Source organism: Phalacrocorax carbo, chromosome 10 (genome assembly GCF_963921805.1).
Source record: "Phalacrocorax carbo chromosome 10, bPhaCar2.1, whole genome shotgun sequence".
Classification (NCBI taxonomy): domain Eukaryota; kingdom Metazoa; phylum Chordata; class Aves; order Suliformes; family Phalacrocoracidae; genus Phalacrocorax; species Phalacrocorax carbo.
In genome coordinates this window covers 4278194-4297779 of record NC_087522.1, presented here as the reverse complement: position 1 = coordinate 4297779, position 19586 = coordinate 4278194, and the positions used below count along the sequence as shown (strand labels likewise).

Below are 19586 nucleotides of genomic sequence, written 5' to 3'. Positions count from 1 at the left end.
GATGAGATCCCCCCTCAGCCTTCTCTTCTCCAGGCTGAACAAGCCCAGGTCTCTCAGCCTTTCCTCCCAAGGGAGATGCTCCAGTCCCCTGATCACCTTGGCAGCTCTGCGCTGGGCTTGCTCCAGCAGTTCCCTGTCCTTGAACTGGGGGGACCTAGAACTGGACAGAGATGTGGTCTCATTAAGGCAGAGTAGAGCGGGAGGAGAACCTCCTAGCCTCCTCAGCGGCTGGGTCCCTTTCCAGTCATCCAGCAATACCGGACAACCCATGCTGGGTGTCCTCCGATGCCTCAGGGCAGGCCAGTGCCTTGCCATATGTTGCGGGGTGTTGGGTGCCGGTGCTTGCCAGCGCTGCAGACTGTGAGAAAATAGCAGAGAGAGAAAAATTCACAAGTCTTCATCAGCACCGCCACAAGACTTCATCAGCAGCCTTTTGGGGGCTGCTGTTATCCCACAAATGAACATTTTCCAGAGTGCTCTGATGAAGTCGCCATTCTTAACGCTGTAAATGTTTATTCCCAGGTAGTACGTACAGCACCATGCATTTAAATTTGTTATCATCTGTTGTAATGTAAGAAATTAGGGCTTCTCAGACCTCTTCCAGGGGTTACCTGCCCTGTCCCGGTGGCTTCAATGTGAGGGGAGGAACGTCAGACTGCATTTTTCACTGCGTTGTTTTAGGTGACAGATGAATAATGTATCGTGTGGTCCCATTTCAGTGCCCACTCAGGACTTTTCCCGGTGGGAATATGCTGCATTTTACTACAGCTCCTCTGCAAGGATGTCAAAGGCAAAAGGAGAGGCGGGGCCTTGGTTTATGGGGGATGCAAACCTGCATAACCAGCGCAGATGAATAAGTAACATATGAGGACGTGCAGATGAAGACTACTTTTGCCTTCCTGCCGTAAGAAAAGCCGCTCGGATTTATTTCACGTTGCCCACCTGCCTTTCTGGGGGATGGAGTGAATGCAGGCCCCCAGAAGAACCACCCCGGGCAGATTAAACACCTGCAGAGTCACTCGTGGTGGGACGAGGGTGGGTCGTGGGGAAGAGGACTCCAGCAGGTGTCACCCGCACTTAGCAGAATGCAGCTGCGGGGAAGATGCTCTCCATTAGCCTGACCTCTAGAGGTTTTAAATTGTATCATTCAGGTTCATAAAATAGTGTCAGGTTTTGTTTATTGTGCTGAATCTGGAAAGCAAGGTGATACAGCAGTAAACAGGGAGCAGCCATCCACCGCTCTTTCTGACAGGTGAGCCAGGACCCCAGTTTTCCTAGATATTAAATCTCCATCCCACAGAGGACTGTTAGAATGGATCAGAGATGATGAAGACTAAATTAAGGGGGCCCACAGGGCTCCTACGTAAACACTGAACTACTAATCTCCATGGCTTTTACTTCTCTTAGGTCGCAGAGTCTTATTCCACATGCCTTCCTCCTGCCACTATGGGATTCTTGCATTATAATCTGCAGGGATTGTGTTACCTGCTATTAAACGAGTTGAGGCGTGGGACCTCAGTTGTCTCAAGAGAAGATAGTACTCTGTAATGCACCTTACTCTGAGGCTGGTATGCATGTCTACCTTCAGCCTCTATTTTACTGAAATTAATTTATTTACATTGAATAGTGCTCTCCCCTAACAGAAAAATAAAAGCAGAAGGAATAGATTAATGCCTGTTTTTTTCTTTTACTTATTAACAGAAAGTAGGATTAGGGAAGTGTAGTGTGCCTGATACTTGAAGAAAAGGTTCCAAATTTAGTCCCTGTTAAAGGGGTTAAAAGTCCTCTTATTAAATTAGCCTTTATTCTATTACTGGACTTTACTGGTAACTGTAATTTTATTGCTGAAGTGTCCCCTGATGAACTACTATGTGGCCTTTTTACTGTACTTGCATAAAAGCAAGCTTCAAACTTGCCTCCCTCATTCTTGTAAGGCAACCTTTTGTTTTAAATGGGATTACTCATGCTAGGCAGATCAATTCACCTACAGGAAAAAGTGCCAGTGGTGGGTGCCTCATTTTAAGGAGTTTCCTGCAGAGCAGAAGAGCACATAGAGTTGCTCAAACTGCTTTATAGCCAGATCTGGGGAAATTTGGTTTGTTGGGGTGGGAATGGAAGTCCATAACAAGGATACATCTGCAATGCAATTGGGAACAGCAGTGACCTAAACTTTGGCTGCTCTGGTAGAATAAGAGAGGAGCGGTGCTGTTGTCTTTATGCCATCTTACTCCTGAACCAGGCAGGAAGAGTTAAATGGCACAGATGTGCGGGAGGTTTTGTAACACACGTTTCCTCCCTTTGACCCGTGTTGCTGGCCAAAATTCAGGGTCTTATTGGTTGATCTAGGCTGGAGGAGGAGGGAGGAAGAAAGGTATTTCTGCTGTATTTCTGTTTGCTGGCGAGAATGCTCACAGCCCTCCTTCTGAGCTCAGAAGAAATCACGTGGTTGAGGGCCAGTTTCTTTGCTTATAGCTCCAGACCTGCTCCAGGCAGCAATGTGACCCCAAATCCCTGTTTCTTGTATTCAGTCCAGGTTTTGTATCAATGATTGTTCAGGCTGTTTGAAGTTTCCGTTCCATGCCTGTTTCAATATGCTGTCTTTCTGTCTCCTCCTCCACCTGAACCGTCCTTTTAATATCCTACCCAAAACTGTCCTCCCAGAGCCTTCAGGTACTTGAGCAATCTTGCATTGTGGGTGGAAACAGACTTAATGTCTCCCTCAGCTACCCGCAATAAAGGAATGCAGTTAAACCTACCAGTTTCAAGAAGGTTTAACCCAACCTATAAAAATAAAAGCCTAATGGAGTGCTGCCCTGAGGTTTGCATCTTACTGAGGACCCCTCTAGAAAATGCTGTGAAGTTTATAAGTAATGGCATGGAAATAATAGGGAGTACATCATTCAAAAACCCAGAGTATTTTGCAAAGGATGTCAATAGATACAAAAGAGGTTTCCTTTTTGCGGTAGCAGCTGTAACACATAATATTGCAGCTTTCAGACCGAAGATTCAGCTGTGGCCTGAAAAGGTAAGTAACACTCTTCATTAAAGTAGCTGAAAAGGAGGATTAAAAAGCGTAACACAACCCTCCTCGGGCTGTAAGATCTTAGAAGCTGGGATCGTTTTTTCATTCTCTGTGCCACCCTTTGAAAACGCAGAGTCTCACCTGGGCTTGGTGGTCGGTGGGACGACAGTAGTACGCAGACACAGCATCCATAGGTGTGTAAAGTAGCACAGAGCGGCCTTCAAGAAGGTCGAGAGACGAGGATTTACCTAACTGATCCTGCGCCCACTGAAACTGATGACAAAGCACCCAGCACTTTTAATAAAGGATCAAACCTACCCAAGTGGGCAGATAAGGTTCTGAAACGTGCGGTTTGGCATAGGACGCTTCTTGGCTCCTAAACACTTATTTCAACCTGCTGTCTTCCACCAGCACAGGTTAAGCGGCTGCAGCCATCAAGGAGAAAGAGAAATCATGGGATACCAGCACTTCCAGAATCTCGATGGAAGTGGCATGTTTTATCAACCAGTAATTTGGAGAAAAGTTACGGTCCCAGCTAGCTTGATCCAATTTGTTATTTTTTAATTGCGTGCATAGTTGGATGTGGTGAGAGCAGCGCAGCTGCTCAGCTTAGGTCTCAACCTCATTCATCTAAAAATGTGCTTGCAGTGGAAACCAGACTCCCGAGGTGAATAGGGTGAGAAAGGGGTGTGGAGTTTGGAATCTCTTCCATGGCCAGACTTCCTCAGGAAAATGGTGAATTGCCTTGCACATATAATAATACCTTGGGACTGACCCAGCAAAAGCAGTTGAGGGAATGAACCGATGACCGTAAGCAGATTGCTTGCTCTCTGTTAGTCCAGAGCTATTTTCCTTAGTCAACCTCAAAACGCTTTACAAAGGAGATCACTTACCAATGATTAATAGTTTAGCATGTACATAGTTTTTTCTCCTTTGCAGCACTTGAGTATCGATGCATCTTCATGCTCCTCTGATAAAATGTGTAAGTTAATGTTGTGATTATCTTTTCAAGTGGAGAAATTTGTGCTCTGTGTTTAGGACTGGGGAGGGGGGATTCCTCCCTCCTCCTTTTGTCCCATCCTGCTGGCCTTTGCTTGTATCTAGTGTCAGCTGCAAAAGTACCTTGTTTTGTAGGTCTTTGATCAGCCTGCTGGTTAGCTAAATATATACCTGTGGGGAGATAATTACATGCTATCAGTAGTAAAGCATAGTAAAATAATTTACGTTAATTAGAACACTTGCAAAACCAAAGCAGGGATTTTCACTAAGGTAAGTCTGCTGCAGCAACAGCTGTATCTGAGACTGCCCGCTTCCCATGGACAAACATGATAATAAAACCAGGGACCAGTAAAAACTGTTTCTTCGTGCTCAAAAGAAGAGAGACATGCAGCCGCTGGGGAAGCTGTGGTGATATTGGTCCAGAAGGGCAGGGCTGAACACATCTTCCGTCTGTGCCAGCAGATCTGCATTCACGAGCATGGGGAAGGTGGGTGTGGTGGGTCCCATCTTATCAGTGTGTCGGTTCGGCGAAGTGTGAGTGGCCCAGCAGGAGGGTTGAACAAACGGCCCCCTATTATCGGGGGTGGGGGGGGGGGAGATTTTGGAGACTAATTAAATAGTCTGACAGAGGCTTAAAAAAATCACCTTGTTACCATCTTTGAATCCACTGTCAGTTCCTTCAGCACAATCCTTGTACTTTTCCCACATTTCCATCTGACGAAAATAGTCAGTGCTTGCATAGCTTTGCGTGGAAGTCGTGTGGAAGTTTGGCCTTCCCAGCTGAAGAAGTCAATGGCTGTTCTCCCTCTGCTGTCTTGTATCTTGGAAGAAGCTCAGTTGCTGTAATTCAGACCAAAGGCACTGGTGGGTTTGGGACATTATTGTTTCCACAGCCCTGTGGTGCCCATTGATGTTGCTTCCTGCAGATCTCAGACCAGACCCAGGCTCCAGCACCCCAGTGCATCTCCCCAGAGCGCTTCTGGAAGGGCTTGTACCCAGGGCTTCTCTTTCTTCCTGACGCTTGCAGACGCTTAACCTGTGACAGCGAGAAGCCATCAGCCTGAAGTGTGTGCTTAGGAGCCAAGAAGCACTACTGTTTCGTTTAGCCCTCATACCGGTGGGTGAGCTGGGCATCTTTTTAGAAGACACAAAGGAATCAGGAGGTTTGGAGGGCAGCGGTGGGAGACCCACAGCTCAGCCCCCACCAGCAAATTGTCTGTAGCTCCATATGTAGCACAGGCCTTCCAGTTTGGTACCCGCACATCCAGAGAGTTAGACCATGCCTCTTTCTCCTCTCAGTAGATGCAGTTAGCGGTACAGGATTCGCGGCTGCGTTTGCTTAGTTGGTGAGTGAGTTGATAAGATACCTGCTCCTCCATCTGTTGTCCCTGTTCTCAGTGCTTCTCCAGGGTGCAGCGTGGATGTACGCGTGTTTCTTTGCATCATTCTCCCCCCGCACGTGTCTCTGTGTTTTTGTTGTCATACTTCACTCACAGATGAGCAGTGTTTTGCACCCTCTCTGCAACCTGCACCAGATCAAAATCTAGCTTTTTGCAAGGTAGTGAAAGTCGCATAACAGATCTGTCTAATCAGGCTTGCCCAGTGGCCATGTTATCCTATACGCTCGGCAAGAAAGGAGCTTAAGGCCAGGGTGAGAAAGAGATTCCTCTCTAAAGATCAGCTAAGAGCCGGGTGGGATTTCAGCCACGCGACTCTGACATTCATGCAGGGCACACAGACACCCCTCTTCCCTCTCCTGCTCTGCGGCATGAACTGGGAGGGACCGCAGGGGGCTGGGACAGGGGAGCCAAGCTGAAGAAGGACGTATTCAAATGTATTTCATTTCAGGGTGACCTTTAACAGGTGTGGATTTACTGATGGGGAGGAGAGAGGGAAGTAAGCAAGGGATTAAGGGGACTTTACCCTCCCTCCACTTTAAGCACCAGCTTGCACAGCATTCCAGTACTGTGAGATGCAATTTGTGGCTGTATGGCTTAGTATCTTCTGCCTCCCTCGGTTCTGGTCAGGGTTGTGGCTGTCCCTGGTCTCTAGCGGTGCTGGGGATTCAATAGATGGAATACTTCTTGCAGAGGCAAGGCATGCTCTACTGCCAGGTGTCTCAGACATAAACCTGGGGGGTGGGGGACAAAAATCATCCTCTTTTCTGCAAGAACTGGGATTTAACCTATAGTGGACGTGCACAATTCAGGCAGACACAAGGTGTGTAATACATTCCCTGGGTGACTTTGCCTGGAGATCTTCTCTTCTTGTCCTAGTGCTGCTGCATGCTGGTGAACAGCTGCTTGCTCTAACCCAGTGTCTGCTGCATTTCGGTGATGGATTAAGGCAACTCTCCCTTTTCCTGATCCCTCTCTGAGGGGAGTTGTAAAGTTTAATTAATTACATTTTGTAAAACATGATGAGATTCTTGGATGATAAATGCTACACAAAAGTAGAGTATTTTTTAATGAGCCCTGTACGATATCTGCAACAAAGTGCTTGTTTAATCAAACCGATCTGAGCTGCAAAAATAATCCTCACCCTGCTGCTATCAAACAGTAATGTTGCCAAGCTCTCTGCCTTTCGTAGGTTATTTGATTTGAGGGTCCCAAGGTGTTTTTCAAAACTTGAACAAATAAAAAGGCAAGGAGTATATGTATATGTCTGTATATTACAGATATTTCCTTTTATGTATGCAGTTTAGATTATATAACAATACCACTTAGCAACAGGGAAGGCAAAGCTCAGTTAACAGTGTGGCTGGATGTCGTGGCCCTGTGGCAGGGGTACGTACACCTGCCCTAGTTTTGCCTGGCCATGTCAGGCACCAGAGTTCTGGCACCGCATATTTCATGTTTTACAAGTTACCCACAGCTGTGGGTATGTGAAATCAGCCCGGCTGCAGCTTCTCTGGGACTCCCTCCTAAGCAAACGAGGTTAAAACAAAGTCTGGGACTGCCTGTCTTTGTTGCACACTGCAACGTAAGCCTACCCACAGAACTAAAGGTGGTTTCCATAATGAAAATTGCAGCCTGCTGTAACTGCAAGCAGAGTGCCATTTCTTTTGCTGGAATTTGGTCAGGAAAAAAGAGAGTAATTTATGAGCTAAAAGACCTGCCTTGGGCTACTTGGTGGCTAGAACTTCAGCCGTACACTTCCTCCAGAAAGCTGCTTCTGCTGTTTTTGGAATGCTGAAGCATCAGATCACTATTGAACAGAGGAGAGATACGACTTGAAGAAGCACTTAAATCAGAGCCTAGAAGAAGCAGTCTACAGATTTCCATCCCATGAGGACACTGCCCAGTCCTACCCAGCCTTTGGGATCCAAGGATGCTCTCGGCAGAGGCTACTATGGCTCCTGGCACTGGTATTGTGGGATTGAAATGGTGGCAGCAGTCAGTCAGAGCTCCCTGCACTTCATCCACACCGCCGTTTCCTTAAAGCTGCTGCTCTGTAAAATTTGCCTTTTCTGGACCTTTTATAATCTCTGATTCTTTTGGCCAACTGGAGTTCTCCTCAAGAGGAGAAGAAGAGGAGGAGAATGGCCTCTGTGCAGGTATTGGCTGGCTGCGCTGGGAAGGAAAAAGAAGACACAAGAAATGAGCTGTTGAACCCATGGTGATATGAGAGGGATGAGTGAGACGATTTAGGGAATAACCAACCAATCAACCAATCTCACAAGCAATTTGTCTTTCCTCATTATAAGGCAACAGCAGAGTGGGAGAAATGTAGGGCCATTCTTCAGAAGATTTATTGCCCTGTAGCATCTGCGTGAGAAAACTCTAAGTGCTGAGCAGAGCAGGAAATTGGAAGCAGACTACACAACCTGCAATTCAACAAAGTTGTTGGATCTTCTGTGGAAAAGAGTGCTGGGGTTTCAGAGCTGGCTTTAGGTTGCATGGCTTTCTCAGTCCTGGGAGAAGAACCATTGTGAGTTTAGTTAGAGCTGATGGAGGCTTTGTCATTTACTGGTCTGGATAATAAGAGCATCCCAGAGTGCCGCTTTAACCAGTGCAGAAGAAAATACCTCCCAGTGCTGTGATGGATCTAACTGAGCCTAAGATTAGTGAACCAAATACACTTACATGAGCTATTGGAGTTTACAGGACCTCTGACAGGACAGGGGTGCCTGTGAACGTATCTCTCTACAGCCCTCTGTATGTACAGCATTTTCTCAGAAACCAGCCTCAGGGACAATTATACATTAATAGCTACTTCTTTCAGAAGCAGCCAGCCCTGCTCCTGAGAAACAGCTATTTTCAGGCAGTCTTGTTCCTGAGGAACTGCTATTTTTAGTGAGTTCTATTTCTGAGGCAAAAAAAAGAAGAAGCCATTTCTGCATCCCTCCACCATGGCCCAGACCCACTGGCTGTGGTTGACTTGCATTTTGCAACAAACATTTCCTCTTTACATCTCAGTAGCCTGAAGAAAGTGGTTCTCCAGCCATTACAGAAAGCAGCAATCTGAGCTGGGGCTAATTATGCAGGGAAGGCTTGTGGGAGGCAAAGCCGCGCTCACATGGTGTAGATTCCATTAGAACAAGTAGGGAGATGTAATGGGGCTCTCCTGGGAGATGCAGGACTTTTAGATACCTAATTTGGAAGTCCGTTCTGGTATCCATTTTCAACATCCCAAGAGTAATGATTAATCCTGTACTCCAGGTTTCTCTGAATCAGTTTGTAGCTGTAGTAAATACGGGCTGAACACGATAACGTCACTGACGCTATGGGTAAATGACTTGAGGCAAGAGAAGCTCAGGTTTTGTGGCCATTAACTCACTGTGCACAGTCATCTGGCAGCGATTTCGACTCAGGAATCTGCAGCTGAGATAAAAGAGGTTCTGTCAGAGCTGAGGAATGTGGTGTTTTGCAATATAAGTATCTAATATGCTGAAGGCCCCATAAAGGCACCCCAGCAATGCTGTGTTCTCATTCCTGCAGCATCCCAACAGCATGGACCTAGAGATCTTCCGTATGTTCTTGTGGCCATGGCCTTTCAAGGGACATTTGGTAGATGCAACCACATGGAAATTCCAGTAATACCTTTTTGTTATTCACAGATTTAATGCAAATACTGGTGTCCTGACACAAGGGTGAAGTGATTCTCACCATGCTGTAGCTGTCCTGAATTTCAGCGAGGCCTGTGCAAAGTTCATCGCAGGTGTGTTATGATCTCTTCCCTACAGCTACTTCTGCCTCTGATGGGTGTGTGGCTGAAGGTAACAGCTTTGGATAACGGTGGCATCAGCAAAGAACATGTCCTGGAACCATCTCTTGGCAGGTTTGTATATACTAGTAGGTATTTCCTTGGCAGGGTGTTGCTATCTGGATTCAACAGAATCAGCAGCTTTAGGCTTTGAACAGGATCACGACAGCATTGAAAAAAAGCCGCCCCTCCTTGCTCTGGCACCGCTTGCTCAGGGGCTGCTCTCTGAAGTCTCTGGTGTGTGTGTGGTCTGAAGGTCACTTTTTCTTGGAGAGAGGCTCTTCTTTCCTGTCTGATTGAGAAGGGGAGGCTGTTAGCGGTTCAGCCTTGTAAGCAGTTTCCCTCTGCTCTTGTGCAGGCAATACTGATGAACTTGGTCTCTAAGTGAAGATTATTTATCTTGCTTTTAACCCTCTGCAAGAGAGGGACTTGGTTGTGTTTGTCCTGCAAAAACAGACACTCCCCCCACCCCTCTTTTTAAAAAATATTCCTCGTATCCTCCCATCTGCAGGAAAAGTCATTATCTCTAGAGAGTTTCTTGAAACGCAATTGCCTTTGTATTCTGGTCATAAGCAGAGCATTGTTCAAAGTGCGAGTGAGTCGTGGCTGCTTTTATCACAACGAGAGCCCATTATTGGCACTTTTCCCTTTTTACTGCTTCACTAGAGAAAGGCAGGCGAAAAGTGGGACAGAAATCTAGGAAATGAAGGGTAATTTACAGTTCACAAAGGAGCAGTAAAAATTAATTAGCTGTCTGAGGATCCATTCCGACCTGGGCCGTGGAGTTTGTGCCAGCTCTTTGCATTGCATAAACTGTCTGTGCTGTACTAGGCTGCTGAGATCGGGCCTGTGCTGTGAAATTAAGGCTCTTTGCTGAGGTGGAAGTCCTTTGGGGCATGCAAAATGTGTATGCACACCTAATTTGGTGTGCCAAAGAGACATGATGGTGCATATAACTCAGATCATTACATGCTCAACTGGCTACTTATGACGTTCACTATTAGTTGTCACAGTAACTGCTCATGTAAATTACGGATGCAGTTATCCACATAATTTAACACTGAGCTCCTTTGAAAATCCAGGCCTAATTCCTCCTCCTTTTCCGTGTTGGTGTCTGCATGAATGAAACACACGTTACACACCATATCCATGTGGCCCAATTCCAAATGGGGACGGAGCCCCAGAGGGACCAGAGAGGTGACAAGGCACTGGTCCCGCTCGGCCATGGGCCAGTTTGGTCCTGCTGCGGGATGCGGGAACCGAGCAACTCCAGCATCTTGCCAATCATGTTGCCAGCCCTCCAGTCAAGCCTGAGATCCCCACCTGGAGAAAGAACTTCACAAATCAGAAATGTCCTAAATTGGATCCTTTTTTGGTGCATAATTTTCAAAACTGTAATTTCCATTTGAGAACTATTTGTCCTGATCCTGAGCGTCAGCTGAACTCATTTTTTTTTTCCCTGTAGTTTAATTTAGGCAGCAGATGCCATCAGAATGTTAATGCCTTCTTAATTCTCACCTACATGCTTTTATTCTTATTAATTTGTTATCTGGGGCTTTAATATTCTATTTTTTTCCTACTTTGATCAGTTGAAATAATTTGATGGCAACATTTCAACAGGGCTTGCAATGGGAAACTGTGTAATGGTGCATCACCGATATATGTTGCTGTGTATCCTGCAGCGTGCTCGGCTGTTTTACTGTGAGAGCATGAATCGTGATGTTTTTAGGTGATTATGGATGAGGCCTTACTTACCCTGCTTTGAATAACTAGAGAAGGAACAAGCTTTAAGGACTGTTTCCCTGGTTCAGGATTTCACCCGGTGCAACCTAAGGGCTGGTGATCCAGGAGTGTGATCCTAGCCCATGGAAGCGCGACTGAGCTTGCCCTCAACGTGCTCAGACAGCTGCCCAGCCACAGCAGGTGCTTTCAGTCAGCACCCTTAAACCATTGGTACGGGGAGGCGGTGGAGGTGTACCCGCAGGGCTCCCTGTTTTCAGCTCAGGGGCTTAGGAATGGTGCTTCCTAAATAAGAGCCACAGGGAGTGGGGCAAGGACCTTTCCCAGGTGGGTGTCACCTCCCAGGACCAGAAGGCAGCAGGAGCTCTTTGCAGAGAAGTGGCGATGGGTGGGTTCATTGCTGTTCCCCAGCCAATACCAGATCCAACTGCTCAGGAGCGTCTCTGTTGCTTGGGTACAGGGAGGCAGCAGGTTCGAGACAGGTGTAGTAAATGTTATGTAGGAAAGGATGTTTCAAGCAACAAAAATAAAGTTAAGGAGCACTAGACAAAATGACTGGTTTTACTGGTGAAATCACAGGATCACAGCATGGTGGAGGTTGGAAGGGACCTCTGGAGATCATCCCATCCCACCCCCTGCTTGAGCAGGCACACCCAGAGCAGGGGCACAGGACCGCGTCCAGGCGGGGTGTGAATGTCTCCAGGGAAGGGACCCCACAGCCTCTCTGGGCAGCCTGTGCCCCTGCTCTGGCACCCGCACAGGGAAGGGGCTATTTCTCACATTTAGGTGGAACTTCCCGTGTTCCAACTTGTGCCCATGGCCCCTTGGCCTGGCGTTGGGCACCACCCACCCTTTAGATATTTATAGGCATTGATGAGATCCCCCCTCAGCCTTCTCCTCTCCAGGCTGAACAGACCCAGGTCTCTCAGCCTTTCCTCCCAAGGGAGATGCTCCAGTCCCCTGATCACCTTGGCAGCTCTGCGCTGGGCTTGCTCCAGCGGTTCCCTGTCCTTGAACTGGGGGGACCTAGAACTGGACGCAGCACTCCAGATGTGGCCTCACAAGGGTGGAGTAGAGGGGGAGGAGAACCTCCCTCGCCCTGCTGCCCACACTCCTTTTCATGCACCCCAGGATATTGTTGGTCTTCTTGGCCCCAAGGGCACGGTGCGGGCTCAGGGTCACCTGGCTGCCCCCCAGCACCCCCAGGTACTTCTCAACAGAGCCGCTTTCCAGTAGTTCAGCCCCCAGCCTGTGCTGGTGCGTGGGGTTGTTCCTCCCCAGGTGCAGGACCTTGCACTTGCTCCTGTTGAATTTCATGATCAAAAGACTTCTGCTTATAAGGAAGAGGAAGAAAAATGCCCAAGTCCCAGCAGTTTCTCCGTCAGCGCGGTTCATTTCCTCCTGGCAGCCGAGAGAAGGGAAGCCTCACCTGACTTTGCTGGCTACTTTGGTACAACTTCAACAAGCAAAGAAGCCCTTTTGCCCAGGAGAGGATGGGAATGACCTGAATCCCCATACCAGGAGGTAAATAAATAGAGAGGGAGGGGAACTATTTGACCCTTTACGATATGACAAAACTCTGCTCTTAATGCATTCACATATAGGTTTGGGGTAGGCAGCTGGAAGGTTATTTTATTGCGATGGAAAGATACAAGATGAGATTTTCTAGAGGGATTCTTTCCTATTGTGAGGCAAAAGACAGAAGAGAAGGAAAGGGATGAGGACGGATCAACATTTTACTATGTTGCTTCTCAAGCCCAGTTTCCACAATGAGTTCCAAGACGTGCATGCTTAGTGCTCTAAATTGGATTTACCTACCCTTAAATTATTCCACTTCTCCTAGTAAATCTAAGTCTGTGGGCTTGCAAATACACCTTTTCCTAATGCCACTGGCTCTGTTTTGGGAGGCACTAATTCAAGATTAAGGGCATGATTCTCTGTGTTCTTGTTATTGCTTGTATTTAGGGGATGGAATGTGTGTCTTGGGTTGTCCCCCAGATTTTCTGGGTAAAGCATGGGACCGGGTTCCATTTTATCCCTCAAATACTATTTACAGATACCAGAGGGTCAGAGCAAACATCTCTTTTCATTGATTCCTACCTAGACGATGAGGGGTGCAGAAAATAGCAAAGTCACATGGTTGGCTTTTTGCAAAGAAGTTTTTGAAGGTGAGGTTTGTGTTCAAGTGAGGAATGGCTTGCACTTGCACTCCCAAACATGTCTGAGTAAAGTCCCAGTCCAGATGTGCCCCTTATAGACTTTTCTTAACAACCGGCTAGCCTCTGTGGCGTTTTGCACAGGATCTATGCTCCAAGGCAGGAAAACTACCCAGTGCTATGTGCTCAGAAGTGCTGATTTTGTTCGTTGGAGCACAGTGATTTCAGATCAGAGCTTGCTCATGTCCAGGCAGCCTGAAGGGTGACTGAAATAGTCACAAGCTTGTGAAAGAAAATCTCCACATTCAGACCAAAGGCTGCATAAGGCAGGGGCCTGTGTAACAGCTGCATCCAGCAGTTTGGTGAGAAAAATCTGAGTAGGGTGAAACCATGGCTTTCATTTGGGTAGATGTAGCCCATCTGCTGATGGGATCAGGGATGGGACAGCATCCTCTGGAAAGCTGGGATTAAGATACACAAGTGGTGCATGCAAATTAGGCATCAGATTATGCACATGAGAAGAACAACGGTTGTCTTCTGGTATTTTGGTTGGCTTCCAGGTTTGGATTTGGAGTTCTTTATTTCTGGGGCACCAAGGCAGCAGCTGATGTGCTGTGCCTCAGAGATGCTTCTGCCCCTGATGTCTGGATTCCAGCATGACCCGGTGCAATGGCAGTCACACACTCAGCGCAAGCTGTCCCCCCTCCTTCCCTCCTTCCCTCCACAGGAAAGTGGATCCTTCTGCAAACCAATCCCAGCTTGGACAGAGATGCCAGAGTTAAAAGTTTCAGAGACTGGGTCCTTCCACAGGCTTTGCCCCATCCATCACCCTTGAAACTCAGTCCCATTAAGAGACTATAGTTTTCTGGCTGATGCGAACTGCTGCATGACACATCGGATATTGTGTACAGGACTTGAAGAGGTCGATGAGAGCTGTCTGAATCATTCATCACCCGGTGAAATAGGTGAGTGACTGCTATTGTCCTTATCCTTTTAGAAAGGATGCTCAAGCACAAAAAGGTTGAGAGATTTAGTGAAGGTCCCTAAAGGAGGAAGCATGAGAGCTCAGAAACAGTGCTTGGTCTCATGGTCAGACAATTATTCTTCACCTGTTTCTCTCTGAAAACCATGTCCTAAGGATTAATGTTATTATGCTGGTCAGCTTATGCCGTAGAAACACCATGAAGTGAATTTAATCTTTTCCGCTATGTTTTGGTAGTCCATGAGTCATTCCCAATTCACCAAACAGTTCTGGCTGCATCTCCATGATAAGCTTTCTCTCTTGGTAGGTGTTCTCTGTGCTTGGTTGGTCATTCAGTTCACATGAGGGTTTTCCTGATTCTTGTTCAGAGGAATGAAGCTTTTTTAAAAAACAAGAAAATCCTAAATGTTAGATTGCTGCTAACATTCCCTGGGGCTGGGTGAAAGAGTCGTTCTTTAGGCTTCCTGAATCGTTTATTTGGTTCTCAGCACCTCTCACGCCATTCAAGAAAATGTTATTTGTGTCATTATTGCAACCAGACATTGACTTGGGCAGCAGCGGTGCTAGGTGCTGTACAAACACAGAGCAACTGGGTGGTCCTTGTCCTGAGGAACTTAGGAGATCAAGGTTTGCAGTGTGCTGCAGGTCTGGTCTGTCTTTATCCTTCCAGGTCTAGTGCAATTATAAGAGGTAAATAATACAAAGAACAGAGTGGGAAGGTCTTCTGCCTGGGATATGTATCTGAAGTAATTTCAGGATAGTGGGGAATAGAGAAATTTGTATCTATTCATATCTATACACACTGGTAAATATGTGTAAATGAGGGACTTGAGGAGACCTGTCTACTGTGAACAACTAGAATTCCTGCTAAATAAGACTCAGCAATTCATGTGGCAACTAGGGTGGTCTTGATTTTTAACCAATAAAAGAACCAGCCTCTTGATCCCTGGCTTTTCTGCAGTATCTGCTCCCTTCTCTCTTTTTCTTTTTTCTTTTCCCAGCCAAATGCTCAAACATACCCAGAAAAGCCTGTTCTTTTCCCAGCTGGCCGCATCTCTGTGGAGAGAGCCTGTGGCCGTCTCCCATTTCAGGCCCATTTGACCTTGCCTTGTAACCAGATGTTTCACTGGAGAACTTACACTTGAGAGAGCCTGGGTTGCATTCAGCTGCTGGTGAACTCTCTGCCTCGGTCAAGCAGCTGTAAACAAAACCAGCCCAAGAAAAACAAAACCTTTTCTAAACCGAGTTGGCCAAGGACAGGGCTGAATCCAGAGATGTAGATGGCTGTTAGCATGTCTGAGGGTGCAGAGAGAAGCTCATCTGCCATCTCTGATCTTCAAAGATGGGTTTCACTTAGGCGAGGGATCATTTTTTTTGGATAACAACTATTGTTCCCTTGGTTTCCAGGGGCTTGGAGATACGTGACTCAGAGACCTCTTCCAATGCTGCCCACGGTGCATCATCCTGTTTGCAGCTGTCCATGGATGTGAGTGAGTTTCTGGCCAAGAGTGTTTAGAAAGTGGTGGCTTGCTGGCCTGAAAGTCTCAGAAGAAAGAATCACAAGAACACCATAGCAAAATGATTAGTCAGGGACTTCCTTTCCTCTGAAAGGCATGACACATGCCTGTTGAGATTATTCACCTGGTGCTTGTAGAGAGGCTTTCTGCAGAAACCGTCCTGTCCTCCACACTTGGTCAGGAGATGTGAGCAATGTCTTCTGGGGTAAAAACTACAGTGGGAGTTTAGATTGTCAGAACCTTGTTCTTCAGTCTGGGAAGTGGCCAACTCTCAGAGTTCCTGTTTTGCACAAGATACGATGGGGCTGATTGTTAGCTTAGATGTGGTGAGAGTCTCACATGCAAGATGGCATCTAGAACAGCATGGGGTCCCCTCGTCCTGTTACTATGACAAGTTACAGGAGTTGGGGGCTGCTGCCCCAGGCTCTTCCAGCTTGGTTTGGACCTGGGGTTCAGCTCAGAGAAGGCTTTTTCCATGTGAGTCGTGCTTAGCCAGGTTAGAGGGCAGAGGAGCTTCGCGAACAGCGAGATTTGCCCTATCATCTCTGAACAGAATCAGTTCTTGAGCCAGAGCCATTCTCTGGTACCAGAGTGTCTTATGCTGAGTTGAGATCTCTGGGAGAGGAATTGCTTGGCACACTGATCACTGCTGTGCCAGGAAGGATGGAGGCCTGTGACTGAGCAGCGTGCACACAGAATCGTGTTGATACCCACATCAGTGATTTCTCTTCCGCAAGGGTCAGGCTTGCCTGTCCCTGAACATCTGCTACCACTCAGCAGACATCCACCACTGTGTTGAGATATTTATCCGATTGCCAGAATTCCTTCAGAGGGAAATGTGCCATCTCCTGCTCCTACATGTATGCTAACTCCACTTTCTACAGCCAAGTACCAGCTTGCCATAGGAAATGTCGAGGTGACCTGGCTATAGCCCATGGCCACTTTCTCCTCTGATCCATCTCTGGCCCCATAAATCATTTTTAATAAACAGAGTGCTCTTAATGCAGCAGTTCTAATGTGGGCTGGATCTGTTTAACCTAATCTGAGTATTAAAGCTGGTCACAGTGATATCTGAGCACCTGTGACTTCCTCAGACCAGCTAGAATTCAGGACTACGAAGCCAATTGCTTTTCCTGTTCATGCTGTACTGACATAACCCTCTTGGGTGATTAATACCTTCCAGAGATGGCATTAAGGTCAGTTACACCAAGGTAAGGAAGAGATGAATGGTGCCATCGGGCATATATTCCTTTCAGACTCCCAAATAAAAAAGGGCTCCGACTTCCCAGACCTTAGCTTCAGCATCTCAGGGAGACATTCTTCTTTTGTAAGAAGCTCTGTGGGTGGCATTGCTCAGCCAAGTGGGCACAGTGAGAGAGCTGGAAAGAGGAAGGGATCTGATAACACTGTTTTGCCCTCTGTGCTTAGATCAACACTTCACTCTGTTTTAAACATCCGCTTCACCATTCCTGCTGTCCTGTATCCCACTATGGCCCCAGCAGGAGCTATTTTAATCCCTCATCATTCATCAGGAGGCCCCTTCCTGTTCCCGTTCTATCTGCTCCCGCATGCATGTATGTGCATCTCCCCACCAAGAAATCCCCTGTGCTAGCTGTTGTCGGAAAGGTCACCCAGGGATATTCACAAACAGCAGGTGTAAAATTAACAACTGGTGCGATTCCAATCATCTGGCAGGAAGGAAAACGTTGGACAATAGGTAGAGCCAGGCTAAAGTTTCCAGCTGAAGGCTCATTGCCTGATATAGGACGGCAGATCGGTGGGCTGGGAACTCTCCTAAGAATGTGAAACCGATAGGGTATTAGCAGGCCCTCTCTGCCCCTCCAACACAATTGTTTTCAGCTTGCTCAAAAATATTTGGAAATGTTACCGAGCAGAACGTGTGGGCGAGAAGGCATCCTCCAGCCAATCAGCCGAGTAGATTTCAGCCCTCCCCTTGAATTTCAAGCTTTTGTTTTCCCTGATGGAAAGGAAGGTGAATCCTCCATGATTAATTTAGGGATCTTAAAGCATTTTGGATGAGTTCCTGCAGTACACTAACAAGTGGTGCTCTCAAGGATTACGGAAATTGTGGAGAGATGGCAAGATAGATGGGTGGATATATGATCGATACAGATTCTGACCCATTATCATTTTTGTTAATGGAACTGATTTTAGCTGCATGAAACAATCTGAGTATCACTTGATAATGGTGTCTCGATGGTATAAGTCTTTTGGAGGCATGAATGGCAGGTCCTGTTAGACCTTGACTAGTGTCAGCAACCAGAATGGTGGCTTGAGTCCATGAGCGCAGCAGTAAGATTTCCTGTATAATGCAGGCTGTGGATGCACCCAAGGAAAGCTGGCAGCGCTGAACACAGAGAAGACAATGGAGAATGGAAAAAGTAGTTGAGAAGTTTGCTTTAAACCATGGTGAGCTGAGTTGTTCTGCAAGTATTAGAGAGAGTGCAGTAGCTGTTCCCAGCACGGAGAAAGGGTTTGGCCAGAGGTTCTCACTAACACACAGCCTTTCCTCCGCTAGAGTTCAAACACTGAAGTCTTGCCTGACTTACTATGTCTATACTAGTCTTACGATGAAGTAAGGGTAGATGTATGGGGATTGCTGCACCTCAAGAGTGGTACCTCGGTGCCTACAGCTACCTGGCTTCTTTAGTCTTCTCTGCCCTTGTCCTTCCCCACCCTCAAAGCTGTCAGTGTGACGTGATACCAGGTATCCTTCGGCAAAATGCTACCACACCACAAGCAGAACTTATAGGCTTCTTTCCAGCTTACACAGCGTCCATCCTCTGCTTAAAGAGGTTTGGTACAAGCTCCATCCACCACAATACAATCAGAGCTGAAAAAGTGCTCTTGCGGGTCTCAGGGTCTATGTAGGGGTCCGTTGCTCTCACTTAGCTGGGATCTCACACGTGGACTGTGCTGACAAAGGATGCCTGGGCTGAGAGGAGGTCTGATAACGCAGTGGAACTCTGACATACGTTGTCAGCAGTGCTGCCATCGCCAATGAGGGCAAGGGGGAGGACTGAAATTCTCCCGTTCAATTGGGCGAATTTGACACCTTCTCGTTCTTGTGTCCTTGTGGCTCGGCCACTTGACATTTCTAAACATTCTCAAGCAAGTTCACTGGAAAACTATCCCATGTCAGGAGCTGATGATGTCAAGGCTAATAACAGTCCTGGGGTCAAATCCTTCTGATCCTTCAGGCAAGGACCTCAAGATTTGGCTCCAAGTCAATGACAAGGTCTGTCACGTTGACGATGGCTTATTATGAATCCCAGCACAAGCCTTTCCCAAACAAAGTGTGTTCATTTGGTTCTCCATGCAGGAAAAGGTTAGTGGTTTCCAAAGGCGGGTTCTCTCTTCCTTGCCCAGAGCAACGAGCAAAACCAGTGAACTTGGAACGGGCAACAGCACTTTGCCTTAGAGCAGGTGACAGGGATGGTGATAAATCTTTATCTGGGAAATTCTTCTCTTCCCCTCTGGAATGGTGCAAGATTATTATTTTCATCTCTAGAGATGCTGGGGTTGGTTTTTCTTCTGTATCCCCTTCCATCATTTTGATGTTAACAATACCACTTGGCTGCCTTTGTTAATGTTACAATGGACCGCAGAAAGACGGAGCTGGCCATATTGGGAAATGCTCGGCTGGATGTCAGGGAAGGAGATAGCAGGGATCTTATTGTCTCACGCTTGTGCTGCAGTGAAAAAAGGAATTGTAGGGTGACATTCACTTTGCTATTACATTATAATCCCGACAGCGTGTTGAGAATGATGCCACTGGAATGGTGTCCAAAATGATAATTATAACCACTTCCTATTTTTAATTTCCTCTTAATAAGGGAAACAGTGATCATCATCCTAACAATAATGATTCTGCTCTGCCCTTCCAGATGTCAGAGCATTATAAAGCACGGGTTAACAAACACTGATGTCTCTCTACAGGCCTT

General features: G+C 46.9%; 1 protein-coding gene across 1 annotated transcript in view; it reads right to left on the bottom strand.

The window, feature by feature from the left end:
• The window catches only part of PDAP1 (PDGFA associated protein 1), a 145291-nt gene that overhangs the window by 27613 nt on the left and 98092 nt on the right, over window positions 1-19586 (bottom strand). The window lies entirely within an intron of this gene.